Source organism: Pistacia vera, unplaced genomic scaffold, assembly GCF_008641045.1.
Source record: "Pistacia vera cultivar Batoury unplaced genomic scaffold, PisVer_v2 Contig648, whole genome shotgun sequence".
Classification (NCBI taxonomy): Eukaryota; Viridiplantae; Streptophyta; class Magnoliopsida; order Sapindales; family Anacardiaceae; genus Pistacia; species Pistacia vera.
In genome coordinates this window covers 159,133-175,529 of record NW_022196499.1, presented here as the reverse complement: position 1 = coordinate 175,529, position 16,397 = coordinate 159,133, and the positions used below count along the sequence as shown (strand labels likewise).

General features: G+C 35.3%; 2 pseudogenes; both read right to left on the bottom strand.

Annotated features, from left to right (window-relative positions):
- Positions 1–1,930: 1,930 nt before the first annotated feature.
- LOC116111668 lies at positions 1,931–15,346 on the bottom strand (annotated as a pseudogene).
- A 353-nt stretch (positions 15,347–15,699) lies between these two features.
- LOC116111663 lies at positions 15,700–16,370 on the bottom strand (annotated as a pseudogene).
- Positions 16,371–16,397: the final 27 nt, after the last annotated feature.

Here is a 16,397-nt window from a genome sequence, read left to right as displayed (position 1 = left end):
AAAACTTTTGCTAAATATAGATATAATAACATTTTAAGGGAAATTGTTTTAAAGATGGAAGAAAAATATGAGAAATATTGGTTAGATATTCCATTCTTATATGGATTAGGCCTTGTTCTAGATCCTAGGTTTAAATTATACGTAGTTAACTATATAATTACTGAGTTAGGCCAGCATTTGGGACATGATTATACGTCTTATTTGATTGACTTTAAACAAAAATTGGATAACCTTTTTTCTTTATATGAGAACAGGTACAATGGAAGTGGAAGTGGAACGTTCAGTAGAGAGGATCAGGACCTTGATGCAGCCCTCCGTCAAGGATTGAGCAAGTGGACGTATGTGGAACGTGGCGGAAGTAGTAGATCCAGCTCGTACATACATGGACCAAATGAGCTAAGTCGCTACCTACAAGTGGACCTGTCCTTTATGACGATGAAGGAGCAACATGACATGGATATTCTTCAATGGTGGAACCAACATAAAAGTCGATTCCCCATTGTAGCCCAAATGGCACGTGACATTTTATCTGTGCCGGTTTCTACAATTGCATCTAAGTCAACATTTTCAACGAGTGGTCGGATTGTTGAAGACAGAAGATGTTCTTTAACCGATGAGATGATTGAAGTCATAACATGTTTATGGGATTGGACTCATGCAGAAAGAAGACTATAACAGCACCTTGAAGATCCCGAACTACTCGAACTCTTTAGGAATACAGATTTGAATGATGTAAATATTATTGACGATGAAGATGAATAATTTAATAAAAAAAATTATTTAATTGTTATTTGTGAAGCGTGAATGTGTGAAATGTGAATATTACATTTATGTTAAAAATTAAAATTAACAATTAATTATTTTATTATTTTTTCAAATTAATTAAATTCTTAGAAACTTACTAATCTACCCCTAAAAAATACTAAAAACCCCCCTATAAAATTTTATTTCGCCCCTAAAATATAAAAAAAGATTAGAGGGGAAAAGAAATTATCCAAGCCCATAGGACCGGTCTTGGGCCCATAGGACCAATCCTAAGGACCGATCTGGGTCCTCATATTGCTCATGGGCGTGAGACCGATCCCAGGCCCATGAGCGACTGGTCCCAAATGGGCCCAGGCCTGGGCCTGCTTAGGACTGGTCCTTGACCAACTCTAGATATGTCGTCGAGTATGTCGATATGACAAAATCAAATATATTTTAGATATATATTTATCAAAATGTGTTTCTTAATTAGATATATAAAGTACATTGAGAAGATTTTTAAAAACAAATAAAATACAATGTTATTGTAATTGTTAAATATACCTCCTTTCCATATTCTAGAGAAAGAAAAATTGCATAATACACCTAATTATATAAACTATAAGTATGATTTGTTTTAAAAAAACCTGATGGTTATAATTGAGGCCACATCTATTTAGTTATAGAGAGTTGAACTTCACAAACTATATCTTAAGTTCATTCGCTAGCAATATGAAATATGACAATGACAGTATGATTCCAAAGTCGCAAATTTTGGAATGGAAAAATTGTTTTGAATGGATCAAACTCAAAGTAATACAAGATTCGAATGATAACTTAACACTTACTCATTAAAATCTTTAACCCATCAATGGCAATTTTCAATACATATATACCTCCCAAGTATATAAAACATAGACATTACTCAACCAAGTTTGATGTTTTTAGCTTTAATGTTTTATGTGATCAATTAATATTAAACATACCTTAGAAAGTATTAAATATCTATATATATTTTAGGTTTTTAATAATATTTGGAAAAATGGAGGCAAATATGTGATCAGTTTAATGGATCAAATAATTTAGGAGAAGCAAATTTGATAACTTTATGGCAAATTTGATAAGTCTACAAACCTTAAACTAAGTTCAATAATCTCCATGCGAGGTTTTAATACTATTGCTTGTGCTAACGAGGGTGGAGTTCAGTGATGGACACATCATTCATAGATGAAGGCATGGTTTTGCTTGAAGATTGAACAGACTCTATACTCAATCCTGGCATACTCTGTTGTGTTGTGCTACCAACAAAGAATACTGGTTATTTCGGTAACGATAGCGTGACAGAGAAACTGTTAAGCATGAGTGATACTGTTGTCATCATAGGTCTATCTGCTGGATTTTTCTGAATGCACAATAATCCAATATGGATTAATCTCACCACCTCATTTTGTGGAAAAGAATTGCCAAAAGTTTGATCCATCAGCTCTAACGACGTTCCATCCCTCCAAAGTCTCCAGGCCTATGACGAACATCATTTGGTTAATTCTCCTAACAAATGTAGCTCCTATAGTATGCAAGATATATAAAATTAAAATTAAATTGAAGCTTACATAGCTCAAGAGGTACTCCCCATTATCTGACTAGTAGAAACTATTGCTCTTTTTGCCACTTATGATCTCAAGTACTAAAACTCCAAAACTGTACACATCAGACTTAACCGAAAATTGTTCTTATAGTGCGTACTCTGGAGACATATAACCACTAGAATCTAGCACTATTAGTATTGTAATCTAATATCCAAACCATTCATAAGAATAATAGGAAGGTTTGTTTTGATACTTACTATGTACCAACAATTCTGCTTGTATTTGCTTGACTTTGATCTGCCCCACAAATCCTTGCCATGCCAAAATCTGCTATCTTTGGATTCATGTCCTTGTCCAACAGGACATTACTAGCTTTGAAATCACAATGTATAATTCTATGCCTAGAATCTTCGTGAAGATACATAAGTCCTCGAGCAATCCCTTATATTATTTTTATTGGATACGGGTACACCCATGATGGGTTACCCCAAGCGACGTGTGTGAAATGAAACTGCCAAATGCAGTTTCTCGATCTAACCGCTACATATAAAAGAAAAGTTCTTTCTTTTAGTCAAAAAAAAAAAACACACACACACACACACCCCAATACGCAAAGAAAAACACACACACTCTCTCTAAAAATTTAAAAGAAGATACTTTATGCAGTTGATTCTTCCAGGTTCAATTTTTGCTTCAGAGATAAGGAGAAGATGTATTTATGCTGTGTAAATTCATTGTAGTTCATTTATATACAAATGTGATTGCAATAGTGACTATGATCTTGGGATTTTGTTAGGATATATGTTATTTCCAACATTGGTATCAGAGCCGTGGTTCATATTGTTTTAAATTCATACTGATATGTTAAAGCATGTTACTGGTTTATCAAATACAGTTCTGAATTTTTCAAATTTTGTACGTAAAAAGTCATCTTTTTGGTAATGATATTTAGACTATTAGATTCCTTATGAAATTATGAAGAAAATGGTTTTTGAATCATAAAAAATGGAGTTAAAATGACTTAGATATGCCTCTTTGAAGTTTCGGGTTTCATATGGGTTGATTTCCGGGTCGGGTACCCAGTTGCAGACCTGGACAGAGGTTGAAGACGACAAGAACCGACATGTCTTTTTCGATCCAAACTTATCAATGACATGTCGTTTTTCCTGTTTTACTTCCTTTTTAAAAAAAAATTCAAATAAGCGTGGTTGGTGAGACTTGAACCCAAGTCTCTATGGTTGAAGCCCAATTCCCTAACAACTGGGCTAATTTCGTTTTTGTGTTAACTATATATCACAAACCCAATATATTCCTATCTAGCCCAACCCAAAACCAAAATAAAAATGGGTCAAGTTGACCCGTGGACCCGACCCATATGACCAACGGGTTAGTCAAACCCGGTAATTAGTCAAACCCGACCCATAAGATCAAATGGGTCAGTCAAACCCAATGAACACCTGATCCTTAAGTCCAAACGGGCCAGTCAAACCTGGTCAACACCCGACCCAAAAAGTCAACAAGGTCTACGGGTCAAACTCGGGTCAAGATTGACCCGGTTGAATGTGACAGGGGTCGACCCGACTCGAATTTGTGTGAGCGCGTGACACGCGCATGGAGTACCCTGCAGGTGCATGGGGGCGCGTGGAAGCTCCTGCAGGCGCGTGGTGGCGCGTGGCCGCTTCTGGACGGTGCGTGGAGGTGCGTGAAGTATTCTAAATTTTTTCTTTTTTGCTGTAAAGAATAAAAATGAATACTTGGTATGTTGTTATGAGTCTAATTTTTGTTATTAAACCATAAACACGTATATATATTATTTATCAAATATAGTCAACATTTATTTGATAAATAAATAGTTTTTTTGTATTTGTTACAGAAAAATGTTACGTTATAGACGTGCAATGGTTGCTAGAACACCCGCTCAAAGGGAAAGGGTTATGAACATGATTAGAACTCTACAAACTCACACATTGATTTTAAGAGACACAGAGGATGAGTTGGTGCAACTCGTAAATCATTTCATTCATGTGAATGAAAAGATTCAGGAAATTGTCTGGATAGGGGGATTAAAGGAAGATGAGTCGAAATTCCAAGTTCTAAGAGAGACTCTTGGTTACCCTAATCTCGTTGGTCTCCTTGATATGGTTTGGACCAAGCTGAAAGTTCATAACTTTAAAGATGACAATAAAAATTATAGCGTTAGTCAACAACTACATCAGGAGTACATAGATTGGGGGTGCAAAAAAGATAGGCGGTGTATCTATAGGAGTCTCCACTCGTAAAGGACATCACAAGAAACTGGGAGTTTTCCTGCCTAGGGTTAATTACAAGTTAGACAAAGACCTTAGGATAAGGATTATCAGATCCTTCCTAGTTTTAGGAATGTGGCAGTACACTTATTTTTTTTGGAATTTGTTTGATTTAATTTCATTCCATGTTGAATTCTATTTACATAATGGAATTAGTTTTATTATTTTATTAAAATTTTATGTGAATTTATGTTGATTTTATTTATATAATTGTGTCTAAATGTAATTTTAGAATTGCAATTAATTATATCTATGATAATTGGAAATTGGAATTTTGGATGATGATTTGTGACATTGTTAACTTTTGATTCCAAATCTAATATACAATTATTATTGGTGTAATTAATAAATGTATATGTATGTTCCAAGCATTGAATAACATGCATTATCCAACGTGTAATTTTTTAGAAATGGCATCTGCATCTAAGAACATTGTCGCCGAACTTAATAAAGGAGAAAATTTAACGGCGATAATTATGAGATATGGAGCATGAAAATCCAATATGTTTGGAAGAACAAGAGGTTCTTGAAGCTCTTACTATAACCTTGGAAGAGCCTAAAGAAGGAGTCACGGCTCAACAAGAGCGAGACCGTGCAGCTTATGACATATGGAAGAAGAAGAATTCCACTGCTTGCATTACTTTGTTGAGCAGCATGGACAATAATCTCATGAAAAAGTACCAGGATTACGAGTTAGTAAAGGACATGTGTCTGCACTTGCTACAAAGTTTGGCGGTACATCCATTACCAAACTCCGGTCACTCACTATCAAGTTTGATACATATAAAAAGAAGCCTGAACATACTAATGAGTACATTTACGGCATTTGTCAAATATGATAAGTGAGTTGAGAGATGCAGGTCATGTCTTAACTGATGACTACAGGTTCAGCTGTCATAAGATCATTGCCTCAAAATTGGGAACATATGAAATACACCTTACCACAATGAGGGCATTAGAAATTTAGAAGATGCCATACACCATTTGAACTGGAAGAAGATCCCTTAATGTGAGTAGCAAATACTGATGTGTATATGGCTGGTTCCAGTTCACATGGTGGGAAGGGATTTAACATAAATTCCAAGGTGGATCCCAAAGAATAGACAATACTAATAAGGCTTAAGGGAAGAAGAGAAAGTTCTTCAAACATAGAAAGGAAAGCATCCTGCCAGAAAGAGAAATATGCAAGTGAAGTGCTATAATTGTGTAAAGGACATTTTGCTCGCGATTGTGCGAGCCGAAGAAGGTAATTACTTGTTTACACAAGTAAGTTATATAATGTTTCCGTTCTGTTTTCTAACTGAATCTCATCCTTTGTGGACTGTAGATTCAGCAGTAACAGACCACATAGCGAAAGACAGGAGTGCTTTCGTGAGTTTCGACGAATACCATGGGAAACAAAATGGATATATGTAGATAACATTCAAAAGTGGAAGTTAAAGGATCGGCACATGCAAATTGATCATGCTGGAGGTCGAATCCTATACCTACAGACTGTTATATGCACCCGATATTCGTCGAAATTTGATTTCCATGTTAGAACTTGTTAAACTTGTTTTAATTTAAATTTTTCCAGTACTGGTGTCCATTTATTTTGGACACACATACTATGGTTGTGGTTATTTTCTGATGGTTTTTATAGTACTTAACGTTGCTTATATAATAGTAATGTTGTTTTTTCCTTTATCACATCTTCCAATATGATGTGAATGTATGGCATGCAAGGCTTGGCCATATTGGCCAACAACGAAGAATGTATTAGCAAGAGAAGGCTTGTTAGGATCCTTAACAAAAGTAGACTTGACTACTGTGAACATTGCCTAGCTGGAAAAACAGCAAGAAAACCATTTGGAAAAGCGATAAGAGCTGAAGTTCCATTGCAACTAATTCATTCTGACATATGTGGTCCAATGAATGTGAGGCTAGACATGGGGCTGTTTATTTCATCGCATTTATATGATTTCACTCTATATGGTTATGTTTTCTTGATTTCTCAAAAATCAGAAGCTTTAGAATGCTTTCAGAAGTTTAAAACTTATTGAAATCAATTAGATAAAAAGTAAAAGTTCTACGAACCAATCGAGGACTGAATATTTATCTGATCAGTTGAAATTTTTGTGATGAAATGGGAATAGAACGTCAATTAACTATCCCCAGAACTCCGCAACAAAATGGTGTTGCAGAAAGAAGAAACAGAACCCTACTTGAGATGGTGAGGTCTATGATGGCACAAGCAAACTTGCCCATCACCTTTGGGGTGATGCCTTATTGACTGCCCATATAACCTCAATCGAGTACCATCCAAATCTTATACTACTACACCATATGAGTTATGGACAAATTGGAAACCCGATTTGAGTCTCCTACACATGGGGATGTGCTGCTTGTTCATGATCTTTCCCATAAATATGGAATAGGTCCAAGGGGGAGAATGTATCTTCATAAGATCCTCAAAACATTCAAGGGATACGTCTTTATAGGAGACAAGAAAGTGGTAGCATCACTGAGTTTGAATCATGAGATGTCCATTCTAGAAACCGATTTTCCTAAGAAGGGCGAGATAGTAAAGACTTGTTTCTATATGAAACACAAGACCAAGGCAATTCTATTGCCAACATCAGTTTTATACTACATCCCAGTGGACAATATGGAAGTTGATGAATCTTTTCAGATCCTCCATCATTCCCTACTGGCGATCCAACTTGATAGCTGGTCCAAGTGGGAGTAACACCAATCAATCTCCAATACGTCGATCAAACAGGAAACAAGTTCCACGTCGATGATTTGAGATTGAGGGGAAATTTTTCTAGTTACTCCACAAGATGATGAAGACCAAGAAATGTAAATGAGCTCTCAATTGCCCTTCTAAAAAAATGGATGAAGCAATGGAAGAAGAATTGGAGTCTATGAAATCAACCAAGTATGGAATTGGTTGATTTACCGAAAGGATGCAAGCCATTGGACAAGTGGGTTCTCAAAATCAAGCGTAAAGCTGATGGCAGATTGAAAGATACAAAGCTCGCTTAGTCGCGAAGGGGTATACACAACAAGAAGGAATGGATTCTGAAAACTTTTTCACCTGTTGTGCGGTTTACCTCAATCCGACTTATTCTAGCTGTAGTTGCTAGCATGGTCTTGAATTGCATCAAATGAATGTATACTGCTTTCTCAATGGAATTACAAGAAGAAATCTATATGGATCAACTAATAGGTTTTATCAGAGAAGGTCAAGAACACAAGTGTGTAGACTTTTAAAATTTATGGCCTCAACCAGTCCTCAAGACAGTGGTATATTCGATTTCATAATGCGATAATATCATGATTTCAAAATGATAAATAAGGTCATGTGTATATACAAAGAGATCCAATAACAAATTTGTTATATTATCATTATATATTGGATATACTTAGCTGGAAATGATAAGTGTTTGTCAAAATCAAGGATGGTTATCATCTCATTTTGAGATGAAAGATATGGTGAAGCTGCATATATTCTTGGAGTCAAGATTTCAAGAGATTGCTCAAGAAAATTAATATCCTTTTCACAAGAACCATACATTAAAAAAATTCTTGAACGATTTCATATGCAAGATGGTAACCCATAGACAACCTTATCGCGAAAGGCGAGACTTTAATTCTAGAATTGCCGAAGACTCCACAAGAAAAGGAACAAATGAAGAATGTTCCTATACAAGTGTTGTTGGAAGTCTCAGTACGCCATGATCTGCACTAGAGCCGACATCTGTTATGCCTTGGGTTGGTAAGCCGATATCAGTCCGACCCAGGACAAGCACATTGGAAAGCAGTGAAGAGAATTATATATCTAAAAGGAACAGCCGATATTTCATTTTTTATCAAGGAAATGATTTACACTTGAGAGGCTACACCAATGCTGATTGGGGAGAGATTTAGTGAGAGGAAATCTACTTCCAGATATGTTTCTTACTAAATGACGGGGCCATATCTTGGAGAAGCAAGAAACAATCATGCATAGCCTTATCTACAATGGAGGCTGAGTTTGTAGCATTTTTAGCTGCAGTGCAAGAAGCCGTTTGGTTGAGACGGTTTCATGAATCTGTGGGAATAATTAATGTTGCTATTGAACCATAAGAATAAACATTTAGTCAAGCAGCAATACATACGCAAGGATCCCAAATATCATGGTAAAATGAAACACATAGATATCAAATATAATTTTGTGCGAGACTGGTGGCACAAAGGAGGTAACATGAAGTACATATCTACGCATGACATGGTTGCAGATCCATCACAAAGCCTATACCAAAGATGCTTTCAATAGACATGTTAGATCTCTAGGCTTACGTAGTGTTTGAATTACTTATACTTTGAGATTTCCCAAAATTGTTCACATTTGTCTTATCAATATTAATAACAATATTGTCAATGCTCATTCGGTTATTATGGAACATACATGAAGGAGCATATATAACTAATTCGTTATGTAATATTTATATGTCATTTTGAAAAGCATCAACAGTTAAAAGATTGGCCTTCTCACAAATGCATCGCCTCCTTACTTCGTAGGAATGGAGATGAGACGATTTTAAGCTTATTATCTAGGTGATAATAGAGCCAAGCTTAAATATTTAACGTCACTTAGAAAATAGAATTAATAATGTCATAATGAAAGTGACCACAAGTGATAAATGATCACTTTATCGTCTAATTGCCAGATTAGAGTTCTGATAATTAAAAGTATGTAAAGTGAACTCAAGTTAGTTAGGTATGTCTGAACTAAAATCTGTACAGCATTTACAAGAAAGAGACATGCACTCCATAGGAAAGGAGGAAATGTTGTAGCATATGATTCATACCACATGTGCAAAACATTGACCAAAGGGGTAATGAAAGTCAAAATCTCAACTTTAACATTGTGTGAGACCCTAAGTTTTTAAGAATAAAATCTCATAGAATACCCTTATTACTTTATTCTGTTTCTTGAAAACTTCATTTAATGATTGCTATCTTAGAATGTTACCAAAGGATTAGATAAATTCAATCTGCTGGGACATTCTAGAAAAGCAAGTTAAATGAAATTTGCAAGAATCGAGAAAAGAGGAAGATTACGTTTGAATTATCACACTATAATCACGTGTATCATCGGTCGATCAATTATGTTTTACTTTTATGTAAAGACAAAACAAATTATGAATACAACGGATATTTATTGTAAATGAGATTGTTAGAAAAAGGTGATAAGTAATCTAGTATTGCATACAACATACAACCTGAGTTCACAATTCGAGAAGTATATATTCCTAACAGATATATGAAACGTGCTCTCGAAGTGCATGGTCACACGGAATATTTACTAAGGTATACCTTAAAGAAGCACTGAGAGAGAGAGTCACATCATGTGTGAGTGGGAGATATGTATAAGGGTACACCCATGATGGGTTACCCCAACGACATGTGTGAAATGAAACTCCAAATGTAGTTTCTCTCTAACCTCTACATATAAAGAAAAGTTCTTTCTTTTAGTCAAAAAAAAAAAAAAAAAAAAAAAACACACACACACACACCAATACCAAAGAAAAACACACCCTCTCTCATCTCTAAAAATTGAAAAGAAGATACTTTATGCAGTTGATTCTTCCAGGTTCAATTTTTGCTTCAGAGATAAGGAGAAGAGGTATTTATGTTGTGTAAATTCATTGTAGTTCATTTATATACAAATATGATTGCAATGGTGACTATGATCTTGGGATTATGTTATGATATATGTTATTCTATGTTATTTCCAACAATTTTGCATCGCGTTGGCCAATCCAATTGTCCTTGTTTTTCAGGATTTGTACATGCATATATCCATCAAAATAATATATGACTTAAATTTTCAGGTGATACATTAAATTACTTATTTATGATCTAAATAAATAATCAAACCAAAAATGTAGTAGTCAAGGCTTTTGTTAGGCACAAATTCATAGACAAGTATTTTCTCCCCTTCTTCTGCACAAAATCCCAGTAACCTCACTAAATTTCTGTGTTGAAGCTTGGCAACCAATACAACTTCATTCCTAAATTCTTCTACACCTTGAAATGAGCTGCTTGATAGCCTCTTAATAGCTACTTCCAGTCCGTTATGAAGTGTACCCTGAAGATATATAATAAGATCATAATCATTATGAAGCGATACTAACTAGTTCAAATGAGTCGAATCTTTTAGGATAAAATCACGCTCATTCTAGTTTAAAGAAAAATAAAAAGGGAAATTTCCTTACCTTAAACACACTACCAAATCCGCCTTCACCAATCTTGTTTCCATCAGAGAAACTGTTTGTGGCAACTTCAATGGCATGCAAGTCTAATTGTAAAGATTCCACTACTAAAATTTCATCTCCAACTGGAGTACATTGTATTAATTTAGTTTTAGTTAGAATATGATAAAACAAAATTAAGCTTTTCAGTTGTGTTTTATATATATTACCATTTCCTTCTTTTACAGCTTTGTACTTTCTTCTCTCTTTCCAACTTAGGAGACAATAGCATGAAGTGGATAAAATTATTATGAAGACAAGTATTGTAGGAACTGTAATTGTAATAATTTTCTCTGAGGAGATCTTCCCATTTCCTGCATATATATAAAAGAATTTGTTCAATTAATCATTTACATGTCGTTTTATTTATTTGCAATCTTGACTTGACTCACAAAGTATTGTGTTTACACTCCTATTCATAATTTTCTATTCCGAAAAGTATGTCATTCGTCTATACAATAATGCCATGTAAATGTACAGTAATGTAGTATAAGTGATATGTTAATATCACCAAGCTGGATACATTGCATATTTAAACTAAAATTTTGAAGTTTCCACATTTAAACTAGTAATAGAACAATTCTTGTATACATCCAATGTATATATACAGTAATGTAGTATAAGTGTTGAAAAAATAGTCAATAACACATAATAAAGAAAACAGAAAAGTAAAGAGAACACACGATTTACTCTAGTTTGTTCTAATTAAGGAACTATGTCTAGCATTCAAATAGAGAACTTTATTGTGTATCAGAAATCTACAGCAAATGCAAAGCAGATTGATGGCAGTTCACTCTCATTCTCAATTCTTTTACACTCTTTAGGTTTTCTACTATTACAAAATGCATATAATAGAAAACCCTAACCCTATTTGAGCTTACCCAAATCTAACCCGACCGAGACTCAAATATTAGTAAATTAATTCTAAACCCAACGAGTCATTGGGTCCTCAAAAGAGTCATCGTAAGTTGATAATTCGTGGCTAAAAGAAGTATAAACCAATATTCAATAGTTTGAACTTCATCTGATTTCAAACTATACTGAGCGGTTCGTTAAAGATTAGATATTGTTTGAAGAAAGAAGAAAATATTTCTTTTGTAACGTTCATATCAGGAAAGGATCTTGAAACATACCTTTTGGAATAATTAGTGGGGGAGAAGGAAGCGACATCGGCGGTTGAGAAGGAAGAGCTGGTGATGCAGGAACACGAGTGGCGTTATAGAAAGGATCCAAATCCCAGATATACATACAACTAGGTCTCCTAATAAGGCAGCCAGGCTTCCCATGGTAGTGACTCTCATAGAAACCAACAGATTGACGAAGACAATCCTCACAATCACTCTGTGAAATATCTGGAGTACACTGCATGAGTGCATAAATCTTCACAAAGCTTGTAACACTTTCCTCCCCAATTGCAAACATAATTGTAGAATTATTAGCCCCAGCTGCAGCTTCTCTCAGCAACCGGTTCGTCAAACTCTCCCAACTCTGATCAAACTGTGTCATGTTTATGGTCATACTATTCTCATAACTGCCTCCAGCCATAGGATCCGCAGCCATTTTGCCAAAAAAAGAGCGGTTTGAATAGCGCACAATGCATTGAGGACTCCCTCCCCATGCCACTGCTTCTTTCTGGTTCAAACATGTCTTCACAATATCTTTAGCTGCAGAACTTACACAACTAGCACACTGTTCTGCAGAAGAATCTCCTCTACAATTCACAAGAGCATAAACTTTGTAAGGCTCAAAGCCAATACTTGAAGTATAAAAAAACCCCGCATGGAGAGTGACATTAGAAGCAAGAGATGAGAGAATCAGGTTCCTATTCTTCTCATAGGTGCTATTACTTGTGACGTTCCCTGTGTCATAACATATAGCTGCTCTAGTAACACCAATGTTTATAAGCAAAATAGAAACCAAACAAAGCAAAGATATGAAACCCATCTGCATTTTCAAAACTTTGTGGAAGATGAACCATAAAACACAATTTATTAAAGTGAAATATATAATATTTTCCTTGAGCAACTCAAGACTTCCTAGCACAAAAGTGAATGCACTATGGATGTGGGTCAAGCTATGTACTATGTTTAGCTATAAGCATATTTTTTTTCTCATTGGACCTATAGTGAAGCCTGATTCACCTAGTCTTCTGAAAATAGAGAAGTCTTCTAATGATGAAGAGAGTTTTGGGGACAAAGTTGACAATGAAAGTGCATGGCAATGGCATATATGCTTTTTGGAAGCCTTACTTTAATATAAAATTATTGTGATGGGATATCTTTATGTTGACATCTTCTTGTCACCAACCTAACGACTAAAAATTTCTATAATAAAACATTGACAAAGTGATGAGAAGGGACAAATTAAGTTGATGGTAGAGCTAATGAAAGTGCTTGACAATATTTAAAGACCTGCTTTAATATAATTTATATGAGATCGGTTTTGTTTATGGTGACATCTTGAAAATCCTCCATATAAGGGGGGTAAAGTTTAATTAGGTGGACAGCTGGATTCTATGAATTAAACATGGTTTTTATTTTTTCTTAAGTGGGTTGTTATCTATCATGTACTCTCAAAAATTCATTTTCACAGCGAGCACCCCCCCCCCCTCTTTTTTTTTTTTTTTCTGAAAATATATATTACTAAATTGTCTTAAATGAAATAAACTAAAAGAACAAAATGAACGAGTAAAAAATTATTAAATTAGCATGTTAAAGCTAAGACATGTTTTAGGCTTCAAGAATGATGTAATTGTTAACTACCTCTGTGTAGTTGAGTGGTTTGATAAAGACTCTTGTATGTATTACTCAAGAAGTCATGAGTTTGAGTCCCTCTTCGATTATTAATAAGAGTAGTTACTAGAGCTCTTAGGATGCGTTTGGTTTGTTATTTTGGATAAGATTTTGAGAATAATATTGGGTAGTTGAATAGGGTGAGGATTATGAGGTAAAATTTAAAATTTAACAAAAAAACCCTATAGGTTTGCTAATTTAACTAAACACCCCAATATATAAATTTTTTGTAAAATGACAAAAACACCCCCACCCACCCACAGCGTCAGATTTCAGCCATGACCATTGAAATTTGGCCGAAGAATGGAGTTACGACGCAGACCGGTCGGATCTGGCAGGTCGTGCATCGATATGGTCTTTTCCGGTGAGATCCACCACGGATATGGCTGAAAAAGGCTAAATCTACGGCCAGATCGATGGCCAGATTTGGCCGTTGTTGTTGGATCTGGCATTTTTCCGACTATATCCACTGCGGATCTGATCGAAAAAGGTCACATCGGCGAATTATCGGCCAGTTCCGGTCGTTTTTACGACGTTGTGACAGATTCCGACAATCACCGACGGTGGTTGCCAAAATCTGGCAACCATGGGTGAGTGGGGATATTTTTGTTAATTTTTAAACTTTTTTTGGAAGGGTTTTTAATTAAATTAATAAACTTAAGGGGTCTAAAATTAATTAAAAAAGTAAAATAGTATTTCCCAAATAATTAAACAAACAAGTATTTTGGGAATAGGATAGAGAATAGGGTATGAAATAATAAAACAAATGGACCTTTAATTGGCCATTAATAGTTCCAGGGTCTCAGTAATTAACTGAGGCACACGTAAACTTGCCTAGATACCCCTGGTCATAAAAAATAAATAAATGATGTTATTGTTCTTATTAGATGAAATTATAACATTTCTCAGACTTTTCGTTCTTAGATGATTTATATGAAAAGATTTCATGCATGGATCATGATGTTAGAGAGAGGGACTTAAAGATAGTGTTTCTATAACTATATCCGAAAAAACAAAAAAAATCTAAGTCAAAGAAAAGCACATTTATATGCCAGCTTAAAGATACAAAATTAATCGTCAGGCATTATCGAGGGTCAAGCTCAGTAATTATAGCCTCATTCAATGAAAGGTGGACGTAATTTTTTGGTAGGTCCAATGTTGGTGATTCAAATTTATCTGTTTTTGTGCTGGAGTGCATAAAAAAAAGCAGGTTTTGATGGTGTTAGGAGAGAGTTATTTTTTGCAGCTCTGATAGTGCTGAAGTCAAATTGCAAGGATTCCACATTATCAATTTCACAAGAACCTTAAAACATCAGAGTTAGAGATTAGAACTCAAAAAGAAAATTAGTTTCAGCTCATATAGCAGAGTAAATTGTGGCAGCAGAAAGAGTATAATTAACCTTCTGCCTCCTGCTCACTTCCGATCTCCTGCATTGTCTTCCTCCTTTGTAAAAGGACACAAGTGAAGGCAACAAGTGCTATAAAAATAACTACTACCGAAGAAACAATGATTATAACAATCCTAGCTGTAAAGCCTTTTTTCTCTGCATGAACAAACCAGAAAAATGTGTACATAGTCAACTCATGATGATACTGAAATCTATTGGAGTAATACAAAACTAAAGAACATGATTGTAACAATGATGATTCTTTGTATTCGAACTAAGAAGATACAAAAAGATTGACAAACTAACCACAGAAGTAGATGTAGCTTCCCGTATAGACCAAGACCTGGGAGAGGCCATTCACTATGCAAAAAGCATTATAACAGTGATTACAGTATTAATTTCCAGCATACAGAAGAATTTGATCAAGTAATCATGCATATGTCCTGCTATTTATTTGCACTAACTCATTCTATGATTAGATTAATAAACAACTTAAATGGGATATGTGCATCATGTCTATGTATATATATTTAATAATATCGAAGTGAAAACTAATGTTGCAAATGCATCAGCAGTACATATGTCCAAACAATGGGTTAAATTCAAATTAGTCCACGTGGCTCACGCAGGCTCCCATATTGGCCAGATGCATATGAGTATGACAATCCTAAAAGTTGCAAATGCAAATGCTTACCGCTTTTACTTGTTGAGGTAGCTGGCGGCGGAGGTGAATGAGAGGCCATAGAGTAAAAAGGGTAAATTTCAAAACTGATATTGCAACTAGGCTTAGAAACTCTACCTCCTTCCTTCCCATTACAGCATTTACGAATCTCACTCATACAAGCAGCCAAGCAAATGCGGCACTCAGATGAAACAATGTCAAGAGTGCATTGCACCAGCCCATATAGCATAGTAAAAGTTGTGAAATTCACATCTTCAGCAGCAAAAATGTTGCTAGATACACAGCCTCATGAACCAAACTGTTCATCAAATCGGCCAAAGTCTGATTAAACTGACTGGGATGTATAACGTTGTTCTGGTTCCCCAAATAAACACGAGGATCCTCTTCCATATCGGAGAAAATAGACCTGTTTGAGTACCTTAACATGCACTCTTCATACCATATAATTGCTTCTTTCTGTTTAGGACAAAGGTTTGTGACTTTTTTACTAGCGACCTTGACACAAATTTGGCATAGATCAGGAGAGATGTCTCCTCTACAAAGAAAGAGGCCATCGGCTCTATCAGGGCCCTGCAGGCCCCCAATGCTGGTATTGTAAATCCATTGCTAAGGGGGGCA